We start from the raw sequence: 20,984 nt of genomic DNA, 5'->3' as shown, positions 1-20,984 counted from the left end.
CCGCCCCGCCCCGCCCCTCAGGGGGAGCCAGGGCGCGCGCGCCCCGGACGCGGAAGGCGACAGCGCGGAGCCTCGTGTGGCGCAGGCGACAGCGTCCACCTGGCGCTGGACACAGCAGTGACCTCCTCCGCCACGGGCGGGCGGGCGCTGGCTTCCGTGCGCTCTCTGCTCGGGGTTTCAGGTCTGTCCTCATCACCCCGCAGGTTGTACAGCTTTCTGGGACCCTCAGTGACCCCGGGGATGTCCCTGGGGGTCCCCTGAGAGCTTCAGAGCCACCAGGCGCTCCGCGAAAAAATGCCACTTGAACTAGGAGGTTGGGATCTCGGGATTTAGGGCCGTGGGGTGAGTTGAGGTTGTCAGTGATTTAACATTGTGTAACTTCACTTTTTTAAAAATTATGGTGAAATTCATATAATGTACAGTACAGTTAGCCCTTCTTCAGTACGTACTCCAGTGCCACTTAGTGCGTGACAGTGTTCTGCGGCAACTGACCGCCTCTGTCTAGTCCAAAACGTTTCCAGCACGCCCGAAACAATAATAATTATAATAATAAAAGACAGGGGTGCCCGTGAGAAGGTTCTCCCCAACGAACTCCCCCCCCCCCCCGCGCCCATGTTAAACACCTTTCTGCAGCTGGCTGCATGGATTTAACGATTTTAGGTATTTCACATAAATGAAAGCATACAATATGTGTCACTTCGAGTCTGGCTTCTTTGCCTAGTGTGTTTTCAAGGTTCGTCTGCTCTGCAGCACGCACCTGACTCCATTTCCTTCTTGTGACTGAATAATATTCCACTGCCTGCACGCACCACAATATGCTCATCCCTTCATCCTTCCATGGACTCTGGGCTCTTTCTGACCTTCGGCTACTCTGAATATGCATGAACATGTTTTTGAGCACTTGTTTTCATTTTTGAGGGGTTCAGACCTAGAAGTTGAATTGCCGGATCACACGAATATACAGTGTGCAACTTTCTGAGCCACTGAAGAGTTTCCACAGGGGCCGAACCAGTCTGCATTCACACCAAGGTGTGAAGATTCCATGCTCTCTACATCCTCACCGACACTATTTTCTGTTTTTATTATTACACCCATCCAAGTGCACATGGTTTTGGTTTGCAGCCCATAATAACTAATTATTTGAGCATTTGGCAATTTGAAGAATGTCCATTATAAAGCCTTCTGCTCGTTTTTCAACTGAGTGTCATCTTGTGGCTGGGGACCTCTACGTAGTTTCAGAACAGGGGCTGATGGTCCCAAAGGCCAATGATGACATCGTTGAAACTTTTAGTCCCTCAGCTTGACCAACCAGGCAGTCCGTAAATCACCAGTGGCAATGACTTAACCAATTGTGCCTTTGAATAAAACCCTCCTGACAGCACTGCATGCCCCAAACGGCCAGTTCAGGAAGCTTCTGAGTGGAACACATCGGGCTGTCAGGAGGGTGGTGAGCCCAGAAAGGTCACCCCACCTGGCCCTGTGTGTCTCTTCTGCTTGGCTCATCCTTGTATCCTTTGCAATGAATGGGAAATGGCCGGCAATGTGCTTCCTTGAGTTCCGCTGGTCATTAGCATAGGAGCAGGCCTAGCGCGGGGGTCCTCAGGGTCCCTGAGTCCAGAAGTGCAGGCAGCCCTGGGCTTGTGGCGGCTGTGCCATGGGGACGGCCTTGGGAGGCTTTGGGCGCACAGCATCTGGGGCTGACGCCAGGTTATAGCACTGGAGGTGAGGTGACGTGAAAGACACCAGGGGACGTCCCAAGAATCAGAAAACTGCTTTTCAGGGTGGGACAGAAGGCAGAAGTGTGAGTAAAAGCAGCTCAGAGCTGTTCCCTTTCTGTTTAATTTCTTGGTGGACCTTGAGAAGGGCTCAGTCATGAGTTTGTCAGTGTCATTTCCACTCTGTTTTTGCAGCCCGCATTCCTTACCGGGTACAGACCCTGAGGTCTCCGCCCCGTGTCTCTGTGGTCGGTCTCTGAGGTGGCACTGATGTCCTCAGACCTCTGAAGACACCTTACTGAACACACAACACGACTCGGCTGCTGTCGCATGTGGGCCCTGAACTCGGGCACCCGTCCGTGCTTCCTCAGACTCCTCCTCCCTCCCAGACACCACCTCCCAAGGGGAGCCCAGACCAGCCAGAGCGCGTGTGGGTCTGTTCTCGGGCATGAGTGTCCGGATTTCCCTCCAGAGCCCTCAGCGCCTGCCCCCCCACAGCCTCCTTCTGGGGTGATTCACTGTCTGACGCTGAGCCACCTGGCATGGCGTGCCTCAGACAGCTGTGGGCAGTGTATGTCTCTGTGCTCTTGACACTAAAAAACAAACAGAGAGAGAGAGAGAGAGAGAGAGAGAAGCCAAGCATGGCCAAGGCAGGAGTTCAAGAGTTCGAGAGTTCAAGGCTGGCCCGAGAAGGTCAGCAATGCACACACACAGAGCTTGAACTCACCTGGCACACGAAGGCCCTGGGTCTGACCCCCAGCATCAAAAACAGAAAAGCACATCACAGGGATTTGAGGACAAGGTCCACACTGCATGCCCTGGGCTGAGGAAGCCCCGGCAAGAACCAGTCATCAACCCTGCTGCCACCAAGTAACGGGCAGCGCTGGGACAGGGGGACAGCGGCCGGATGAGATGCGACCCCTGGCTGAGGCTTAGGGGTCTCTCCTTCCCCAAGTGCTCCCTTACTTGCTGCATGTTTTTAATATTAGATTCCAGAAATCAGAACGAACCAACAAAGTAGTCACTCTCTCTGGCCTCATGGTCATTTGAGTGAGAGAGCGGATTGCTTGTTAGTTTCTTGTTTTTTGCCATAGGGTCTCTGTGTTTCAGGTGGGCCTTAATCTCCCTGTGTAGCCCAGGTCGCCCCTAAACTCACAGAGATCTTCCTGCTTCAGCCTCATGCCTGGCAGGAAGAGGTGGTTTCCTGAAGCTTCCCGGCCTGCCGTTTTCCCTAACATGGCTCCCGAGAAGCCTCCTTTTTTATTTGTGGGCCAAGTTTCTCCTTGAGGCTCTGCACTCCTTGCTTCTCTCCTCCGTCTCTGCTGCCCACTGTTGGTTTAAGATACAGTGGAGTTCTGTCCTTAACATTCCTGTTTCCCTTGGGGAAGCCAGCCATGCCCAGAGCTGCCAGGTCTAAACTCCAGGGCTGGGAATGTAGTTCAGCGTCCCTGGCACATACAAGGTCCTGAATTCAATTCCTGCTACCAAAAAGAGAGACTAAATCTCTACCTTAGACCTCTCCCCAGAGCCCCAGACATGTGGCTAACTGCCCATAAAATAGCCCCAGGTGTCCCTCAGACCACTCTAAGTGAACAGGACTGAAGAAGAAGGGGCACCTTCTGTTGTAACCCACCCCAAAAAACAAGGCCCCATGGTGAAAAACGGGGCAAGCCGACGTCTTTTTAAAAACAAACACTTTTATTTTAGCTGGCCCAGCCACACAGTGCAGATGGAATTTGCAAAGCTGTGCAACTGAGTTAGAATATTGACTGATTTTTATAGTTCATTTATGATTAGCTCATTGATCATTAAGTACATAGCGATGAGAAACAGAAATAAGGTGGGCCTTTGTTCCCCTTTGCTTGAGGTCAGAGGCATTTCACAGTGGGTGGTTAGCCAATGCATAGCCCTTGGTCTGCCAATTACAGGAACATTTATCTCTCATAAAGGGAACAATGGTTGACACAGTGTCATTTGTCTCTTACAAGGGGAACAAAAGTTGACACAGCAAACAGGTCACTAAGGTGAGGGGCAATGGACACATACAGAACAGCATGAGGACACAGTCAGTTAATCTATAACTGTGTGGTTGGTGCTTGGTTACTAGGGTAAAGAGCTCAGCACAGAATGACAATACTGCTAATAACTATCCTTTTAATTAACTATTTTTGTTAATAACTATGTGTTAATTAACCATTTTAATTTTTCAGCATCTTAGTATAACACCTTCTTATTACTCTGTTTACTGTGCAGACTATGGAAATGATAGCTGGAGCTGAGGCAGCCATCTTAGACCATGAAGTCCAGAAGGACAGTGAACTGAAGCTTATTTAGTGCACAAGACCTTTCCAGCCCCGTTTGCCCTGCAGAATGTACTCTCTTGTGACGCTGAGCTCCAGGCAGCCCTCCCTGTGCTGCCCTTCTGTACAGATCCCCCCACAGACAGTCACAGGAGTGTGCTCTCCCGTCTCTCTCTACCGAATGCATGACAGCCCTCTTGGACCGTTCTCATCTGACAAGTTCAGGCCAGAAAGGTGTGAGACAGAGAAGCCACCGTTACCCTGCTTTACATTTGGTCTTAGTCTGACTTTTGGAGCAACTATGGCAGAGCAGCTCATTAGCAGGGCCCCTGGTCACACGGCCATGGAGGTTGCTAAGGACAGAGCCGTTTCCAGGGTGAGACTTGTCCTGACGTCCAGCGCTGTCCCTGTGCTTGGTCCTGCATGGCACAGGGCTGGTGGCCGTGGGCTGACCTCTGAGGAGTCCCTTCCCTCTGCAGCTGCCCTCCCAGGGCCTGGCTCTCAGGTGCCATCCACATGTGCTTCTCGGGTGAGTCAGAGGCCTCCTGGCCGCGCCCCAGGACGGGCAGAAGGGGGCTCCTGCCTACGGTCCTAGCATCCAGCAATGCACGTCATCGGAACACTCTGAGACACCTGCCTGGTGGACACCGGGCCCTGTGTCCCTCAGACTGGGTCTCAAGTCCGTCCCTTTGGCCCAGGGATACAGCTCAGCAGCACAAGCAGCTGCCTGGCAAGTGTGAAATTGTGAGTTCGATTCCTGGTACGGGGTGGTGGGGGTCTATTCCTTATTTGTCTTTGCCGCGGGACCCACGGCAATAGCTTCTCCTGTGGGGCCTCAGTTTCCTGACCTGGGAAGGAGAGCAGCGTGATATCCCCCCCAAGGGGCGTGGAGATGGGGGTCAGGTGACAGGAGCACAGGACACAGCCAGTGTCCTGCACAGGGCTGAGTGGGGGTCTCCTGCGCCTGTGCGGCCGTCACCGTCCCCTCCCCCACCACGTAACAGTGAAACGCCACCGGTTGTGGCTCAGAAACGGCAGAAGCTGTTCAGGATCACGAGGCCGAGGCCGAGAGGGCCGGGCTGAGACCTCCGCAGGGCCGGAGTCTGGCGATTGCCTCTGCAGGCCCTGTCTCCTGGCGCTGTGTGGGTGGAGGGCTGAGCCGGCTCTGCAGGGTCTCTACCAGGGCATCGCCCATTTTTATAGAACTAGATATCTTATTTTAGATAAAATAGTATATATACTCTGCTAGAGAACATAATGTAACAATATTTGCTCAAGTAATAAAAGGGTTAAGGAATGATTCCAGTTGTAATCGAAGGAATGAAAGATAAATATTTTCCAAATAAAGCTCTCAAATATTTACATAATGGAATACTGAATACATGACTTCCAGTTAACATGTGTTTGTGTCAGTGCCAAAAAGCCACAACCAATTTTATTTTTTAGACAGAGGTCACTGTGTAGCTCAAACTGGCCTTGAACTCACAGCAACCCTGCTGCCTCAGCCTCTTGCGCACAGGGATTACAGGCATACTCCTCCACACTCGGCCAACAAATCTAATAAACAAATGATAGATTTCTAGATGAGTTTTTCATGCGCAATGTTAGTTCAGAATGATGCAAAAGTCTTAAAAACAGAGTCTAGGGGCTGGGGATTTAGCTCAGTGGCACAAGCACCTGCCTTGGAATCCGGCAGTCGTGACCCTGATGTCCCCGAGCAGAGCTACAGAGCTAAGGAGGGAAAAGCGATGCAGAAGCCGCCAAGGCAGAGAGAGCCAGGCGCGAAAAGCCCGCCCTTGCCGCATTTGAGACTTTTGTTTTTAAAGCGCTCAGATTCCTGCAAGGCTTGTGGTTTGAGTCCAGCCTTTCTTGTTCAACTTGTGATTTCCCAGCTGAGGTGCTCACCGTACTTGAGGGGAAAAACATGCATGCATTCAGTTGTAGTTTTACAAGCTATTGAGGTAGAAAGCCAGCCAGAGAGTAGAACCAACACAGAAGCGAACATTAGTGTTTCTGGTAAAGAGCTGTGCACCGTAACGGGTTCTGCTTATCAACAGGGACAAGGGGGGAGATTAGAGTTCAGGCGCTGGGCAAAAGATAACTGGTGGGGGAGGGGAAGAGGGGAGGGGGGGAAGGGGAGGGGAGGAAGGGGGAGGGGAGGAAGGGGTGGGGAGGGGAGGAAGGGGGGAGGGGAGGAAGGGGGAGAGGAGGGGAGGAAGGGGGGAGGGGAGGGGAGGAAGGGGGGAGGGGAGGAAGAGGTGGAGAGGGGAGGGGAGGAAGGGGAGGGGAGGAAGGGGGGAGAGGAGGAAGGGGAGGGGAGGGGAGGAAGGGGAGGAAGGGGGGAGAGGAGGAAGGGGAGGGGAGGGGAGGAAGGGGAGGAAGGGGGGAGAGGAGGAAGGGGTGGAGAGGGGAGGGGAGGAAGGGGAGGGGAGGAAGGGGGGAGAGGAGGAAGGGGAGGGGAGGGGAGGAAGGGGGGAGAGGAGGAAGGGGTGGAGAGGGGAGGGGAGGAAGGGGAGGGGAGGAAGGGGGGAGAGGAGGAAGGGAAGGGGAGGGGAGGGGAGGAAGGGGAGGAAGGGGGGAGAGGAGGAAGGGGAGGGGAGGGGAGGAAGGGGAGGGGAGGAAGGGGGGAGAGGAGGGGAGGAAGGGGGAGAGGAGGAAGGGGTGTGGAGGGGAGGAGGGGGGTAAGGGAGGAAGGGGGAGGGGAGGGGAGGGGAGGGAAGGAGAGAGGAGGGGAGGGGAGGGGAGGGAAGGGGAGGGGAGGAAGGGGGTAGGGGAGGAAGGGGGAGGGGAGGGGAGGGGAGGGGAGGGGAGGGAAGGAGAGAGGAGGGGAGGGGAGGGGAGGAAGGGGAGGGGAGGAAGGGGGAGGGGAGGGGAGGGGAGGGGAGGGGAGGGGAGGGAAGGAGAGAGGAGGGGAGGGGAGGGGAGGAAGCGAGGAAGCAGCTGCCGCCAGGGCCAGGAGCAGCCGGTGGCGAGCAGCTGCCCGGCTCTGTCTGTCGCTCTGCTCCAGGCTGGGAGGAAGCCGCGTGTGTGCCATCCTGGTCCCCTCCCGTGAGCTGCATTCTCAGCTCTGACACTGGCGTGGGCGAGGATACCCAGGCACAAGCTGGCAGTGCAAAGGGCATATCCGTATTTGGGGCTCCGTGCTTTCCTAATACAGCGCATGGGACCAAACGAGAGAACGCAGCCCCAAGCCTCCTGAACCCCTAAACATGCACTCACTCTGAACCTGCCCACGGCGCCCAGACCAGAAAGGCTGTCCATGCTGCAGAGAACACAAGAAGAGACAAAGGCTCAAGGGGACAGGGTCTGCCATCAGGATGTGCTGCACCGGAGGTGGGAGTGCCACCCCACCGAACTTCATTTAAAACATTGGATCAGGACCTGAGGGCGCCTCGCTTCCTGCTTTTCACATGAAGCTAACATAGGCAGCACTTTCTCTCGGAGGAGCCTTTATTTTGATCGGGTGACCCCAGGCCCTTTTTCCAGCTGTGACCAGCGCAGTTTGGTGACACCCAGCAGCCACCAACGTGGCCTACTATGATGTCGCCACGGAGCCCTGTGATACAGCAGATCGCTGGACGCACAGTCTTCCGGGGACTCTGAAAAATGGAAAAAATAGATCCATGAAAGATGCCAAGTGGTTAGGAGCATTTTCTAGTTATTTGAAAAGCGTCAAATAGGATATTTCACTTTGAAATACAAAACACTCTACTTTTCTGTTGTTTGGAGTGTGAGATCTTCTGTTTACACAACTGTTTCCTAAAGAGGCACTGACTTAACACTTTCTAAAACTTAAGGAATTAAACCCACAGGACAAAAGATACTTTACTAGCTGGGGCTATCGGTGTCATTGTTTCCAAAATGCTTCTCTTGTCCACCAGCCAGGAATCCAAATATGATAAGAATGAGAGTCTCCAAAATGCAATCGTGTCAGGGAGCTATTTAATTATAGAGGGAAGGGGGATGTGAGCGCGTCATCAGAAACCAGAGACATCAACAAGAGGAACAGGTAATACTTTTGTTTTTAATACTTTAGATTTCATAGAAAAGTCTGTGAAAATAGTAAATGGAAGGAAAAAATCACTTGCTAACATTTTCATTTTCTATTTTGTCTTTTTTTCTAGTATCGTTTCAATAACTTTTTCAATAGTAAGGACTGAATCCAGGGTCTTTGTACCGAACTACATTTGCAGCCCTTTTTGACTTTTTTTTTTTTTTTTTTTTTTTTTTTTTGCTGAGACAACTTCTTGCTAAATCACTAAATTACCCAGGCTGGGCTCAAACTTGAGATCTTTCTGCCTCAGCCATCTAAGTGCTGAGATTACAGGTATGCACACAACAGCTCAGCTCAGATTTCACAACCTGTTTGTTTGTTTTCTTTCTTTCTTTTTGAGACAAAGTCTCACTATGCAGTTCAGGCTGGGCTTGAACTCACTATGTAGCCCAGGCTGGCCTCAAACCCACAGTGATCCTCCTGTCTCAGCCTCCTTAGTGCTGGGATTACAGGCATGTACCACTATACCTGGCACAACCTGTTTAGTTTCTCAGGTAAGGACTTGAAAAACAAAGACTTCAAAAGCTATTGTTTATGTAGGTTTTATCTACCAATCTATTTACGTATTAGAAATTAAAACTGAGATCAAGTTTTTAAAAATTAGTTAAAAGTCAAAATAAACTGGGTATAGTGGCACATGCCTGTAATTCCAGCACTTAGGAGGCCAAAGTAGGAGGATCTGCATGCGTTGGTATTGTAATCCCAAATATTTTCAGTCTTCCAAGTATTGTAATCCTATTCCTAGTTTTCCTCACAATCCAGAAAGTTGTGTTTGTAATCCCATTTAGATGTTATTGGAATCCCAGCAAGTTAATTACAATCTGCCACCACCAATGTAACCCATGGCGAGAGTAAAGACACCAAGACATGTTCCAAGTTAAGGACAGCCAAGGGGTCCTAAATCCAATCCTCGTAAGGAGCTGCAGACAAAGGCTTTGATTCTAGGCCTCTCCCAGAATTTATTGTCTTGTGAAGAAGGTGGGTGGCTCAGGGATGAGGGACAGAGAGGATGGCAGGAATTACGTGAGTGACTTGAGCTGGCTGGCCAGGTGGGGCATCTATGTAAATTGCAGAGATAAAGATTTATAGAAGGATCAATTTACATAACCCAATTAAGGTAGCAGTGGAATTGTTTTGGGGGACTATTGCTTTGGTTTCTGATATGCAAACTCTTGTGCCCTGGGGAGTCATAGCCTCTTATCTTGAGGCTCTACCCAGTTGACCTGTTTGCTCTAACATCTGGGGTGCTCACATCCTGTACATATCTGTATTGTACGGAAAACACTTTGAGAGGAAACAGGACTGTCTATTGGCTAGAGATTACATGTGAGCATCTCTGCTGGCCTTATTTGCAATGCTTAGAGCCAACGAAAGAGAGAAGGAAATAGCCGTAGCCAGCTCTCTACACATCAGTATAAGGAAGTGAGTCTCCAAATAATCAAAGTCACAGTGATTTGGATTCAAAGGGAGTCAGTGGAGTTGTCTCCCACAAGTTGGGGCCAGCTTGGGTACACTGTGAGTTCCAGGCCTAGGCTCATGGTCCCTGTAGCTACTTTCAACACCAGCAGTGCGGTGCCTTCAAATTCTTCATCATCACAGCAGCTTTCCTTCTGTCTCTGTAACTAAATCAATCTCTCCCCACTTCTCTCCCCCCAGGACTGAAACCAGGCCCTTCACACTGAGCTGTATTCCCAGCCCTTTGGCATTTTGAAACAGGGTCTTGCTAAGTGGCTAATTTTTCCAGGTTGGGCTTGAACTTGCAATCCTCCTGCCTCAGCCTCCCAGAGTGGCAGGATTACAGGCATGTGCCACCACACCTGACTCTGCCTTTCTCTTGTAAGGACATTTATGACCATATTATGACCAGTAGGGTTTTCCAGGATAATCTTCCCGTGTCAGGATCCTTCATCACATCCACAAGTCTCTGTTACAAGTTGGCTAGGCCATAAGTTCTAGATGTTTCTGTGAAAGTATTTTGTAGATAAGATTAACGTTTAAATTAGTAAATTTTTAGCAAGTCAGATTATTCTCTTTAATGTGGTAGGGCCTCATTCAGACATATGAGCCCTTTAATGGAACCAAGACTGCTCTCCCCAAGAAGAGCACCTCCCAGCGGACAGCCGTCCCACACTGCACCCATCTGGGTTCCTGCCCGCCTTGCAGATGGCGGAGTCATCAGCTGCCACAATTCCCGGAGCCAGTCTCTGCATCTCTTCCTGGCTTGCACACGCATACACTATTGTTGTTGTTTAGACACAGGACCAATAAATATCTAGGAGCCATTATTCAATCTATTGCAAACAGTAACAGTTCAAGTACATATGGGGTATTTACTAAATATTAAGCCATATATTAATATATATATGCCATATCCTTATATATGTCATATACCATATATTAATATATGCCATATATATATATGCCATGTAGTAATATATAAACCATGTACTAATAAGTAGTACCATATATTAGGCCATAAAAGAAGTCTACATAAATTTCAGTCTGACAGAGTGTGTTCTCTTGACACCAGAAGTTATAAATGAATAATGATAAGATAATTAGAAAAGCTCACAGACAGGAAAATTAATCAGCACCTATGGGACAAGGAAGAAATTAGCAGGGAACTCGGGGAACTCTTGAAGCTGATTGAAAGCACCTCAGACTTGGAGTGATGAGGTAAAAGCACAGCTTAGCATGAAACTGGTCACAGCCAGCACCCATGCAATGTCACTGTTCGGATCTCAAATGTCCCCCAAGCCCCTGTGCTAGGTGGAGACTTGGTCACAGCCTGCACTTCTGTTGGAAGCAGTGGAACGTGTAGAAGGATTGGCCTGGAGGGAGGAACCCAGGTCACTGGGAAGGGATTAGGGGGCAGAGCCTCATCTGCTTTCGAGCTCCCCAAGGTGAGCAGAGCTCCTTCCAGTGTGTCCTCACCATGGTGTCCGTGCTGCCACAGGCCCAAAGCAATACAGCCAAGTGACCATGGACTGAACCGCTGACACTGTGATCCAAAATAAACCTTTTTCTTTGTAAATTTTTTATCTCAGCTATTTTGTGAGAGTGACAAAAGCTAAGTAATATACACAGTGTAATGGAGGAAGACATGTTTAAAGTCAATTACCTAAGTTTCACTTTAAGAAATAAAAAAGAAGAGCAAATTAAACCCCAAATAAGTAGCATAAATAATAAGAGTAAAACCAGGAATCAGCAAATACAAAAAAAAAAAAATGGGATAAGTTAACAAATGCAAAAGTTAGTTCTCTGAAAAGATTAATAAAATAGATGAACTCTTCTAAGACAAATTAAAGCAAAAACAGAAAGAAACATCAGTTATGTGTACCAGAAATGAAATAAGGGTGCTATCACAGAGCTTACACATATTAAAAAAATACATCTGTCTTATAAATAACATCATGCCGTGAAGTTCAGCAATCTATATAAAATAAGAAAACTGCTTAAAAGTTCAAATCATCAAAATGGGCACAAAGTAATTATAAAATATAAGTGGAATTTTTATAATTATTTTCCTATTACAGATTGAATTCCTAACTAAAACCCTTCCCTCAGAGAATACTAGACCAGCTAGATTTATTGGTAAATCATATCAAACATTTAAGGGTAAACAATAACACCAATATTACCTGAACCATTTCAGAAAAATAAGAGGAAGGAACAGTTTCCAGTTTGCCTGACACAACCAGCAATAAATTATCTTGAAACCAAAATATAATAAAGATGCTATGAGAAAAGAAAATTACATACCTGTACTCTTTATGAATGTGGATACATAAACCTTAACAGAACATTTGTAAATTAAACCCAGAAATACATAAAAAAGAAAAATACCAGAAGTACAAGTGAAGTTTACTCTTCAGTGTGAATTTGTACACTGGAAATCAATCATATAATTCACTGCCTGAAGGAAATAAAGAAAAACAGTCTGATCGCTCTGAAGTTATACAAGAGTTTGACAAAAACCTACAGCCAATGATAATAAAAAGTCTCAGAAATCAAGAATACAAGGAAGTTTCCTCATTCTGATGCCTATTTATGAAAAATCTATAGTTTACGTCATACTTGAGGGTGAAATATTGAATGTATCTCCTCTGGGAAGAAGGCAAGAATTTCCATTCTACCTCTATCTATTCAGCATTGTACTGTAGCTGCAACAGTTGCAACCAGGCAAAGAAAACACCAAAAGCAACATGATTGTAAAGAAGGCAGAAAAGCTGCTTTCATTTGCATCTGACAGAACCGTCTATGAAGTAACTGTAACGTTAAAAAGTGAATTCACTAAGTTCACAGAATGCAAATTTCTTATTAAAAATCAAGTGTATTTCTGTGTACTAATTTGAATATAAATGCTTAAAGTCTCCTTTGACAGCATCAAAAACAAAACACATTTGGGAAAAACTTGTCAAAGTATATACAACTATACAACATGAAAATTTTAAGAAAAGCATGAGGAAATTCAAGAAAACTTAAATAGTTAAAATGCATGTTTATAGTTTTAAAAATGTCAGTGTTCTCCATATTTTCTGTAAATCAAACATCACACCAATTAAAACTTCAAAGTGTTTGTGATCGAAATTGATGTTGACTGAAAATTTGTAAAAAAATGTAAAGAACTTAGAATAGCCAAAACAGCCTTGAAATAGTTGGTGAATTCACAGACTTGCTTTCAAAACTATTATGAAGCCAGGGTAATCAAGACAGTATGGTGTTTTAAGTGAATCCATCAAGGGTGAGAAGAGAACCCACAAAGAGATGGCTCAGAGATGCCAGAGTAATTTAATGAGGAAAGAGAAGTGTTCTTCACATACTATCAGATAAATGTGTGAGAAAAATGAAACTTGTTCCCTGTGTCATCAATCTAAATACAAATGTTGGCATGCGATTTTCCTGGAAAATTTAGATATATAGCCTTATAACATGGTAGGGAAATTTTCTTATAACTGATGTTTTTTGGCTAGCTCAGAATTTAAAACGTCTTTATATTAAAAGATCATTAATAAAATAAGGCAAGTCAGGTTATTAAAAAATATTTGCAGTGAATATATAATGCAGTAGTTTTATGTCTGAATATATAAATAGCTCTTGCAAATAACAAAGACAAACCAACTAATTTTTAAAAGACTTGGACAGATATCTTGAAAAGATATATATCACTAAAAAGCACAGGCAAGGATGTTCAACAGGGTCGCACAAATTCAAGCGACAGTGAAATATAATTTGTCACCCTTTATAATAAAATTTCCAACTTTTCCAGGGAAGTGGAACTCTCCTACCCAGAGTACAGAATGACGCAATCCCTCTGGAAAACCATGACACTTACATCTACCTTATGACCCAGATCATAGATTTTTATACAAGAGAAGTGAGACAGACGGTACATTCAAAGGCTGACAAATCTTCTCCATGATGTAATTCACAATTGCCAAAGTGTGCAAATGAGCCCGGGTCTGTCCGTAGGAGGCGGGTAAAGGGTGTGCTCCTCCCACACCACGCTGCCCGATGCGCAGCACTCACCTCCTGCTCCACCTGCAGCCCATCCTCTTCTGCTGCCCTCACCTAAATTTAAAATGCAAGTAGGACTTTCTCCCAGGTGGCCACCAGGCTCCGGCCCCCGCTGCACAGTTCCCTGGTCTGCAGCATCTCTCCGGGATCCTCACCAGGACCGATCCATTCGCCTGCCTCTCCCTAGAGGCTGCGTCACCGTGGGACTGCGAGACGCAGCCTACCCGGACTGACCACCCTCGGGCAGCAGGACCTCCTTCCTCTGGGGTCTGCTCACAGCTAGGGCTCCTCGCGGGTACCTAATGGGATAATTCCCTGGACGCGAAAAGGGCTTGATCTGTCTCTCTGCCCCCTCCCCTCCCCCCTCCCCTCCCCTTCACTCCCCTCCCCCGCCCCTCTCCTTTCCTTCGCCCCTCTGTTTGCATAGCCCTCAGGTGTGCCATGTACCAGCGCGACCTGCAACAAATAAAGATCTATTTCCATTTTATGTCTCTCCCGATCAGAGAAAGGTTACTCCATCTTAAGACTAAATTAGAACACATGCAACAACACAAAGACGTCTCAAAAAGTCTGTACTAAAAAAATGGGCTTATAAGGATACCTGAGGGCTGGGCTGGAGCTCAGGAGAGGAGCAAGTCCCGGTATAACTCTGGGCTCTGGGTTTGACCCCCGCATCGCCCTCCAGAAAAGCTACATGAGCCAGGTGTGTGGCACACACCTGTCATTCCGGCACCTAGGAGGCTGAGGCAGGGGGAGCGCTGTGAGTCAAAGGGCAGCCTGGACTACACAGAGTTCAGGACCAGTCTGAACTACAAAGTGAGACCCTGTCTCAGAAAAACAAAAACAAACAAACAAAAACCCACATGGTTCTATGTTCATGAAGATTTCTTTGTAAGTACTGAGGATTGAACCCAGGGCTCCACACATGCTTGGCAAGCTCTTTACCACCGAGCTACAGCCCCAGGCCCTTAGATGAGGTTTAAGAAGAGGCAAAATTAAACCATGTATGTGATAAAAATCAGGTGGTGGTTCCCGGGAGGGGGCAAACTTGGATGCCAGGGGGCACGCGCAAACCCTCTGGGTGACTCAGCTGCATATTGTGTCAGGGTAGGAGTTATGAAGGTATCTACACCCACTGATCCAAATTCACTGACACTAGCCTTAAGATTTGTATATGTAGGGGCTAGGGATTTAGCTCAGTGGTATAAACACCTGCCTTGCAAGCAGGCAGTGGTGAGTTCAATCCCCGGTACCAATAAAAAGGGAAAAAGACAAAAAAAAAAAAAAAAAAAGATTTGTGTATGTAAATTCTAATTTGCTGCAGATATTATAAATTACATTTATTTATATTCACAGCCTTTCAACTACTGAAAAGTAATTGCTACCAAAGGCCAAAAGCAAAATAAAATACATTTAACTTAGCCAGGTGTGGTGGTGCACGCCTGTAATTCCAGCACTCGAGAGGCTGAGGCAGGGGGACTGCCCTGAGTTTGAGGCCAGCCTGCGCTACAAGGTGAGTTTAAGGCCTGGCTGACCTGAATAACAAGACCTTGCCTCAAAGAATAAATTTAATAAAATTTTAAAAAATACTGGTTTGGTTTCCTCTCCCAATTTCTTGTCCATAATAGACATATAATACCTTAAGTTAAAATAAGCAATAAACATTTTTATATGTTTTACATTTTCTTTTTTGCCTTGTCTCCTCTGTACAATCTAGAAACGTTTTTGACCAGCTAGAAATTTGTAATAAAAATTACTGGCTTTTTCCTCTTGTATTCTTTCTGTTCTCTTTACTCCACCTATTTGGTGGGGAGAATGCTTGTTTCCACGAACCCGGAAAGTTGTCTTCTTACCTCGACTTCCCTTCCCTGAGCTCCAGGCCACGATTTCTGGCCACAGAAGAGCTTCTGCTGGGAGCCGGAAAGGGCGTGTGTCCCCACCAGGGGGCGCCTGTGCCTTTTCTGAACAAGTGGCCTCTGATTCACACAATTTGAAGTTAGTCCATTTCCTTGAAACTAAAACAAATTACCATCTTGAAAAGGTCAAAAGAAGGCAAAAGAGAGATGGTCACCAGAAAGACTAGGAAAGTGCTCCAAATGGGCCGGTGACCCCTGGGAAGTGTTGTACACTGATATCTGGGGAGAAATGATTCCGGACGGCTGGCTTTGGTCTTTGGGCAGAAATGGGGGGCTGGAGGTCTGTGCAGACAGAAGCGCCTGTGTCTGGCTCACACAGTTGCCTCAGTGCCATGCTTGGTGGCTCCTTTTGTTTGTTTGTTTTGCTGGGGGTTTTTTGTTTTGTTTTATTTTGAGACAAGGTCTCACTCCATAGTTCAGGCTGGCCTCCAACTCACAGTAACCTCCTGCCTCAGCCTCCAGGGTGCTGGGATTACAGATGTGCACCGTGCTTAGCGATTCATAAGCTTCATCCTTGGGCTAAATTAGAACTGGTCTTGGCAGGAGATGGAGAGAATATCGATGTCCCAGAGCCTTTGGAAAGCCGGGTCTCCGTGACAAACACTGCTTGAGTTTTGGGTCTGGCAGGTTCCCTGAGGCCCAGGTGTGGAAGGCTCTGCCTGGTGCTACTGATGGGGGCAGTGAAACTTTTAGTAGGTGTGGCTCGTGGGAGGGAGTCAGGTCACTGGAGCCATGCCCTGGAGAGGACGTAGAGACCCAGCCCTTTCGGGCTTTCTTTTCCGTCTTCCTGGTGTCCTGTGCTGAGCAGCTCCTCCTGCCACATCCTCCCCACCACAGTGCACTGCTGGGGCTCATGATGCACCAGGGTGCAGTGACTGTGGGGTGAAAGCCCTGAAACCGGACCCCAAATCAACCTTTCTTCCTTTTAAGTTGATTCTGAGGGGCATTTTGTCACAGTGTTGTAAAGGTAGCGAATGCAACCACTGTAAGCCATAGCAACCTCTTCAAACACAAACGCAGCGGCAGCTGTCGTCTTCACAGAACTCTGTGGCACTTGTTTCAGAATGACCTGGAATTCGTGAGTGCTGTGAAAAAGGTACGAGAAAGCTGACTGGAAAGCTGTCTACGATTCACGAAGCTACTGCCCTGATTCATCCACGCAGGAGGCTCTTCTGGGGCCTCACTTAGAACAGTTTTTGGATTTCGTCTCTTGAAACTGCAGTCAGAACCACACAGCGTGCACATCGGGGAAATCAGCTGCATTTTCTTAATTCACAGAAGTTGGTTCTGAATCACTTTGGATTACTTCCAAACACCAGTCCTCTAAGAAAGCACCAAGGCTTGTCACCAGTGAGGCGGTGAAAGGACCGAGCTGCGTACCCTTGGTGCTAGTCAGGGTTTAAGGTTCAGGGTGAGGGTTTGGCACTGTCAGTATTGGCAGAGTCCTTTGCTTGTCCGGACTTTGGTCAGACTCCCAGACCTTCTCCCTGGTCCACTTGTGCATTTGCGAGTAAAGTCCAGGTTAGCAAAGGGCCCTCCCTGGTCAGTGGCAGGACCTCACATCCAGTCACCTCTGACCGGAGCCGCGGGAGACAGGAGACCAAACTCGAGCAGGATCAGCTCTCAAACTTTATTACGTACAGCGAACCGGACCTGACAAGGTCCGCCACCCTCAACGTTGGTTCCTCTTCCGCCGTTGGGGGCAGGAACAACCTCTTATAAGGGGAAGCAGTATCCAATCACAGAGAAGCGCGCCTAACAAGCCGATAGGCTAGCGTCACGGGTAACTGGGCAGACCTGACAATTTGGCGGGCTTGTTCAGGCCGGGAAGAACCCGGAAGCAGGAAATGGGCGCCATCATAGGCGGCTTCCCACATCTCCCCCTTTTTTATTTATTAAAATAGGATGGTCTGTAGGTCCCTCCAAGGTGTCTATGACCTTGTTGCTGTTAGACACCTAGGAGTGGGCCTACCTTGTAGGCCGAGGCATGAGAGAATGTAGAGGTCTATACCCTGCTGTGCATCACCCTGTTTTGTGCATATCCTTGCACCAGGACCATGCTCAAGGTGAGTGGTTCATTTTTTCGCAGGGCCAGGCTTTTGTGAACCGAACCTGGATGCATATAGACATTCATTCCTGCCTTCCCCCCAACCTTTGAGGCGGATGGCACTGCAGTACCCTTGGTCTCGCATCTCAATGCCAATAATTTGACTCCGGGAGGGACCCCTGGCCTTATAGGCCATATATATCTGAGTGGAGCCTGTCTTAGGTTGACTGGGAGGGCTTTTCCCGTCTTACCCGTCATTGGCTTGCCCACTCAGCTCTTATAGCTGATGTTCTGCAATGTGAAGGAGATATGCGGCGGCCTGCTGGCCTGATGGGTCACCTGCTGCCATTTGCATGGCTGCCATAGCTGTGATCTTAACCTGCTGCTGAGTTTGTATGAGGCGATCTAACAAGCATTTAATAACCACAAGCCCCACTAGGATGGCCATGGCAATCAGGATCCAAGTAGTCAGGTTGGGCCAGGAGAACCAGGAGGTGACGCGTTCCCACAAACTGGCTATTTTTAACAGTGTTGGTCAAATTTGTGCGAACAGGGGTGATTAATAGGAACCCACAGAATAGAAAAAGCTCCAAACCAGACATTTTAGTTTGTAGATGGTCTCGGGCGCTGAGCGTCGGTCCCAGAAGGGTCGAGTTGACTTGTGTCCGCGGGCTTATCTTCCTGTGCTTTATCAGGAACTGGTGGGGAGTTTACTGCTCGCGTCAATCTTTCCGGGACCCACAGCGGTTCGCAGCCTGGTTCCTGTGGGAAGACACAAACCGCACCTCAGGTCCAACTAACCACTGGATCCGGGCCCATCCATTGTCCTGTAAGGACATCTTTCCATCTCACCAGCCCTTTGTCGGTTGGGGACGGATTGCTATGTTCCATGGCAGGGGAATGATTTTTATGATTAAGGTTTAAAAAATTTATGGTAAAGAGCGCCAATGATATTCTTCCTTTGGGCGTTAGGCCGTGGCCACCCAATTCACGGCACAGGCATGTCCACTCTTCTAAGGACCTATTTTTGTTAGTTCTTAGGACATCACGGCACTCCTTAGTGCACTGTTCAAAAATCAATTGTTTTATGAGAGGGTGAGCCGCCTCAGCATCTGGAAAAATCCTGTTAGCGGCCTCAAGCATGCGGGCCACAAAGTCTGAAAATGGCTCTCCCTGCCCTTGTATAATTTTTGTAAGGTGACCCGTATGTTCTCCCTTTCCAGCCAGCCGTCTCCAGGCCTGGAGGCCACAGCGGCTAATTTGTTCATAAACCTGGCGAGGGTATTGAGTTTGATCTTCCTCAAAGGCTCCTCGCCCTAATAGCATATCCCTGTTCCACTCTCTCTGGTTATTTTCCCTGTTGGCTGCCGCCTGCTCTACACAGAATTCCTCATTCCAGGACTTCCAATCTAAATATTGTCCGGGGGAGAGGCAGGCGCGTGCCAGCTGGGTCCAATCTCCAGGAGTTAAAAGCAGACCTGCCAATGCCTCTAAAAGCGCCATGGTAAATGGCGCATTGGGCCCATAAGCTGAAACTGCGTCCTTGATAGTTTTAAGTTGTTTAATTTCTAAGGGCTACCGGGAATGCATGGAGACCGGAACACTCAAAAGGAAGCCGCGACCATACCCTCCGGTGGAAGGACCGTGAACTTGCCAAGGAGCGGAAGGGCTTAAGCTCCTCCCGTAAGGCGGAGTAGCTCGGGCAGGGTGGTGTTTGGTTCCCCTTTTTATCTTCCCGAGCCCTAAGTTCCTCTTTTAACGGTGTAGGAGGGTCATGCTTAGCAAAGACGACCTCCTCTTCTGAGCCTTCCGAATCCGAATCAGAATTAGAGCCCTGAGGGTCCTCCGGAGACCCACAATCGGCAGTGGCTCCGGGCTCCTCTGAGCATTCCGATCGAGCTCTATCAAAAGCCTGTCGGGCTGTATTAGCGAAGCGAAAGCAAAACAGATGCAAAGGGAAAAGAAAAGAAAAAAAAAAAAAAAACCGGCGTCCACTCGTGTGGCGCTCAAAATCTGTTAGGTGCATCCACCCAACCCAGGTGACCCAGTACTCACCTGTCCCGGGAACCGCTGTATCTCACGTAGCTGATCAGGGTGAAGAGAAGAGGTGCTCGCGGCCTTCCGTTGTTATTGGGCCAGGTCCTCCGTCGTACCGCAGGCGACAGCAATCGCACCTCCCGGCCGAAGAGGCACGTCGCTGAGTCTTTTACCTTTTTCCCCGTACGGGCGGCCACCAGATGACCGGAGCCGCGGGAGACAGGAGACCAAACTCGAGCAGGATCAGCTCTCAAACTTTATTATGTACAGCGAACCGGACCTGACAAGGTCCGCCACCCTCAACGTTGGTTCCTCTTCCGCCGTTGGGGGCAGGAACAACCTCTTATAAGGGGAAGCAGTATCCAATCACAGAGAAGCGCGCCTAACAAGCTGATAGGCTAGCGTCACGGGTAACTGGGCAGATATGACAATTTGGCGGGCTTGCTCAGGCCGGGAAGAACCCGGAAGCAGGAAATGGGCGCCATCATAGGCGGCTTCCCACACACCTCCAGTCACCTACTGGTGTCCCTCCCTGTCCCCCATTTCCCCGATGAGGCTGAGCTGGTCTGTCTCGAACAAGAATCCTGCCGGACCAGTGTGATACTGTAAATCACATCACTTGTCACTTTTGTCACATGTCATGTGTGTCATTTCTGTCATGTGGCATGTGGTCAGTTTCACTATGTCTCTCTGCTTTCCTCCTGTGTGCAGCTTCTGACCAGAACTCCACTCTGATTCTTACCGTAGCTTTTAGATATTTGAGTCACTTTCCTTCCTCTGGTTACTTTCAAGATTTTTCTCCATTTTCTTTCACTTTTCAGCAGGATGTCTGAGTCCTTGGCATGCAAACGCACTTCCTGAATCTGGGGAAGCAGGAGACGAAGAACGCCCAGCACCCACTGCTGGCCGGGCTTGGGTGACCCCTGGGACTCTGCATCTTCCACAGAGCAGAGCAGAAGCCGCAGAGGCCACAGAGCTGGGACAAGGGCGATCACGATCACAAAGCCTCTGCCCTGAGGAGTCACCCAGCTGTGTGTGGCTCAGCAGGCAAGGCTGGATGCCTCCTCCAAGGGCCTGGGGTATCCAAGGTAGGGTGATCCTAGAATTGGAGAGAGCCCAACATGAGGTATGCCAGGAATCTAAGTTATTTTTCTGGGGGCTTTGGGGTGGGCTGGGGGGTAGGGGAGATAGAAAAAAAGTTTTGAAATTTCTTGAAGAACAGATAAAGAGACTGAAGCACAACAGCAGGACACACTTGAGTTAAATATGAGTAAGAAATAGAGCTGGGCCTTGAGGTCGGTCTGCACGGCCCAGCCTGGCACACGCACTGTCCGTCTGCACATTAGTGCCTTCCTGGCCACCGCCTGCCACCACCACACTGTCTGCACATCCACAGGT

The 20,984-nt window shown here is 48.6% G+C and overlaps 2 long non-coding RNA genes across 3 annotated transcripts; one reads left to right on the top strand and one right to left on the bottom strand.

Annotated features, from left to right (window-relative positions):
* The first annotated feature begins 38 nt into the window (after positions 1 to 38).
* LOC134473197 (uncharacterized) lies at positions 39 to 5,858 on the top strand. The gene is made up of 2 exons (XR_010043318.1): positions 39 to 181; positions 3,969 to 5,858. It is a non-coding gene; the product is annotated as an uncharacterized LOC134473197 (long non-coding RNA).
* A 1,589-nt stretch (positions 5,859 to 7,447) lies between these two features.
* Positions 7,448 to 20,290, bottom strand: LOC134473196 (uncharacterized). 2 transcript variants are annotated; one of them, XR_010043317.1, is made up of 3 exons: positions 19,605 to 20,290; positions 15,440 to 18,311; positions 7,448 to 7,614 (listed from the first exon to the last, which is right to left on the bottom strand). It is a non-coding gene; the product is annotated as an uncharacterized LOC134473196 (long non-coding RNA). The 2 variants fall into 2 exon arrangements; XR_010043316.1 differs by lacking the exon at positions 19,605 to 20,290 and having other exon boundaries at positions 15,440 to 19,594.
* Positions 20,291 to 20,984: the final 694 nt, after the last annotated feature.

The sequence above is a fragment of the Cavia porcellus genome, unplaced genomic scaffold, assembly GCF_034190915.1.
Source record: "Cavia porcellus strain 051 isolate PalLab524CR breed Dunkin Hartley unplaced genomic scaffold, mCavPor4.1 scaffold_26, whole genome shotgun sequence".
NCBI classification, from domain to species: domain Eukaryota; kingdom Metazoa; phylum Chordata; class Mammalia; order Rodentia; family Caviidae; genus Cavia; species Cavia porcellus.
This window is presented reverse-complemented; position numbering and strand designations above follow the sequence as displayed.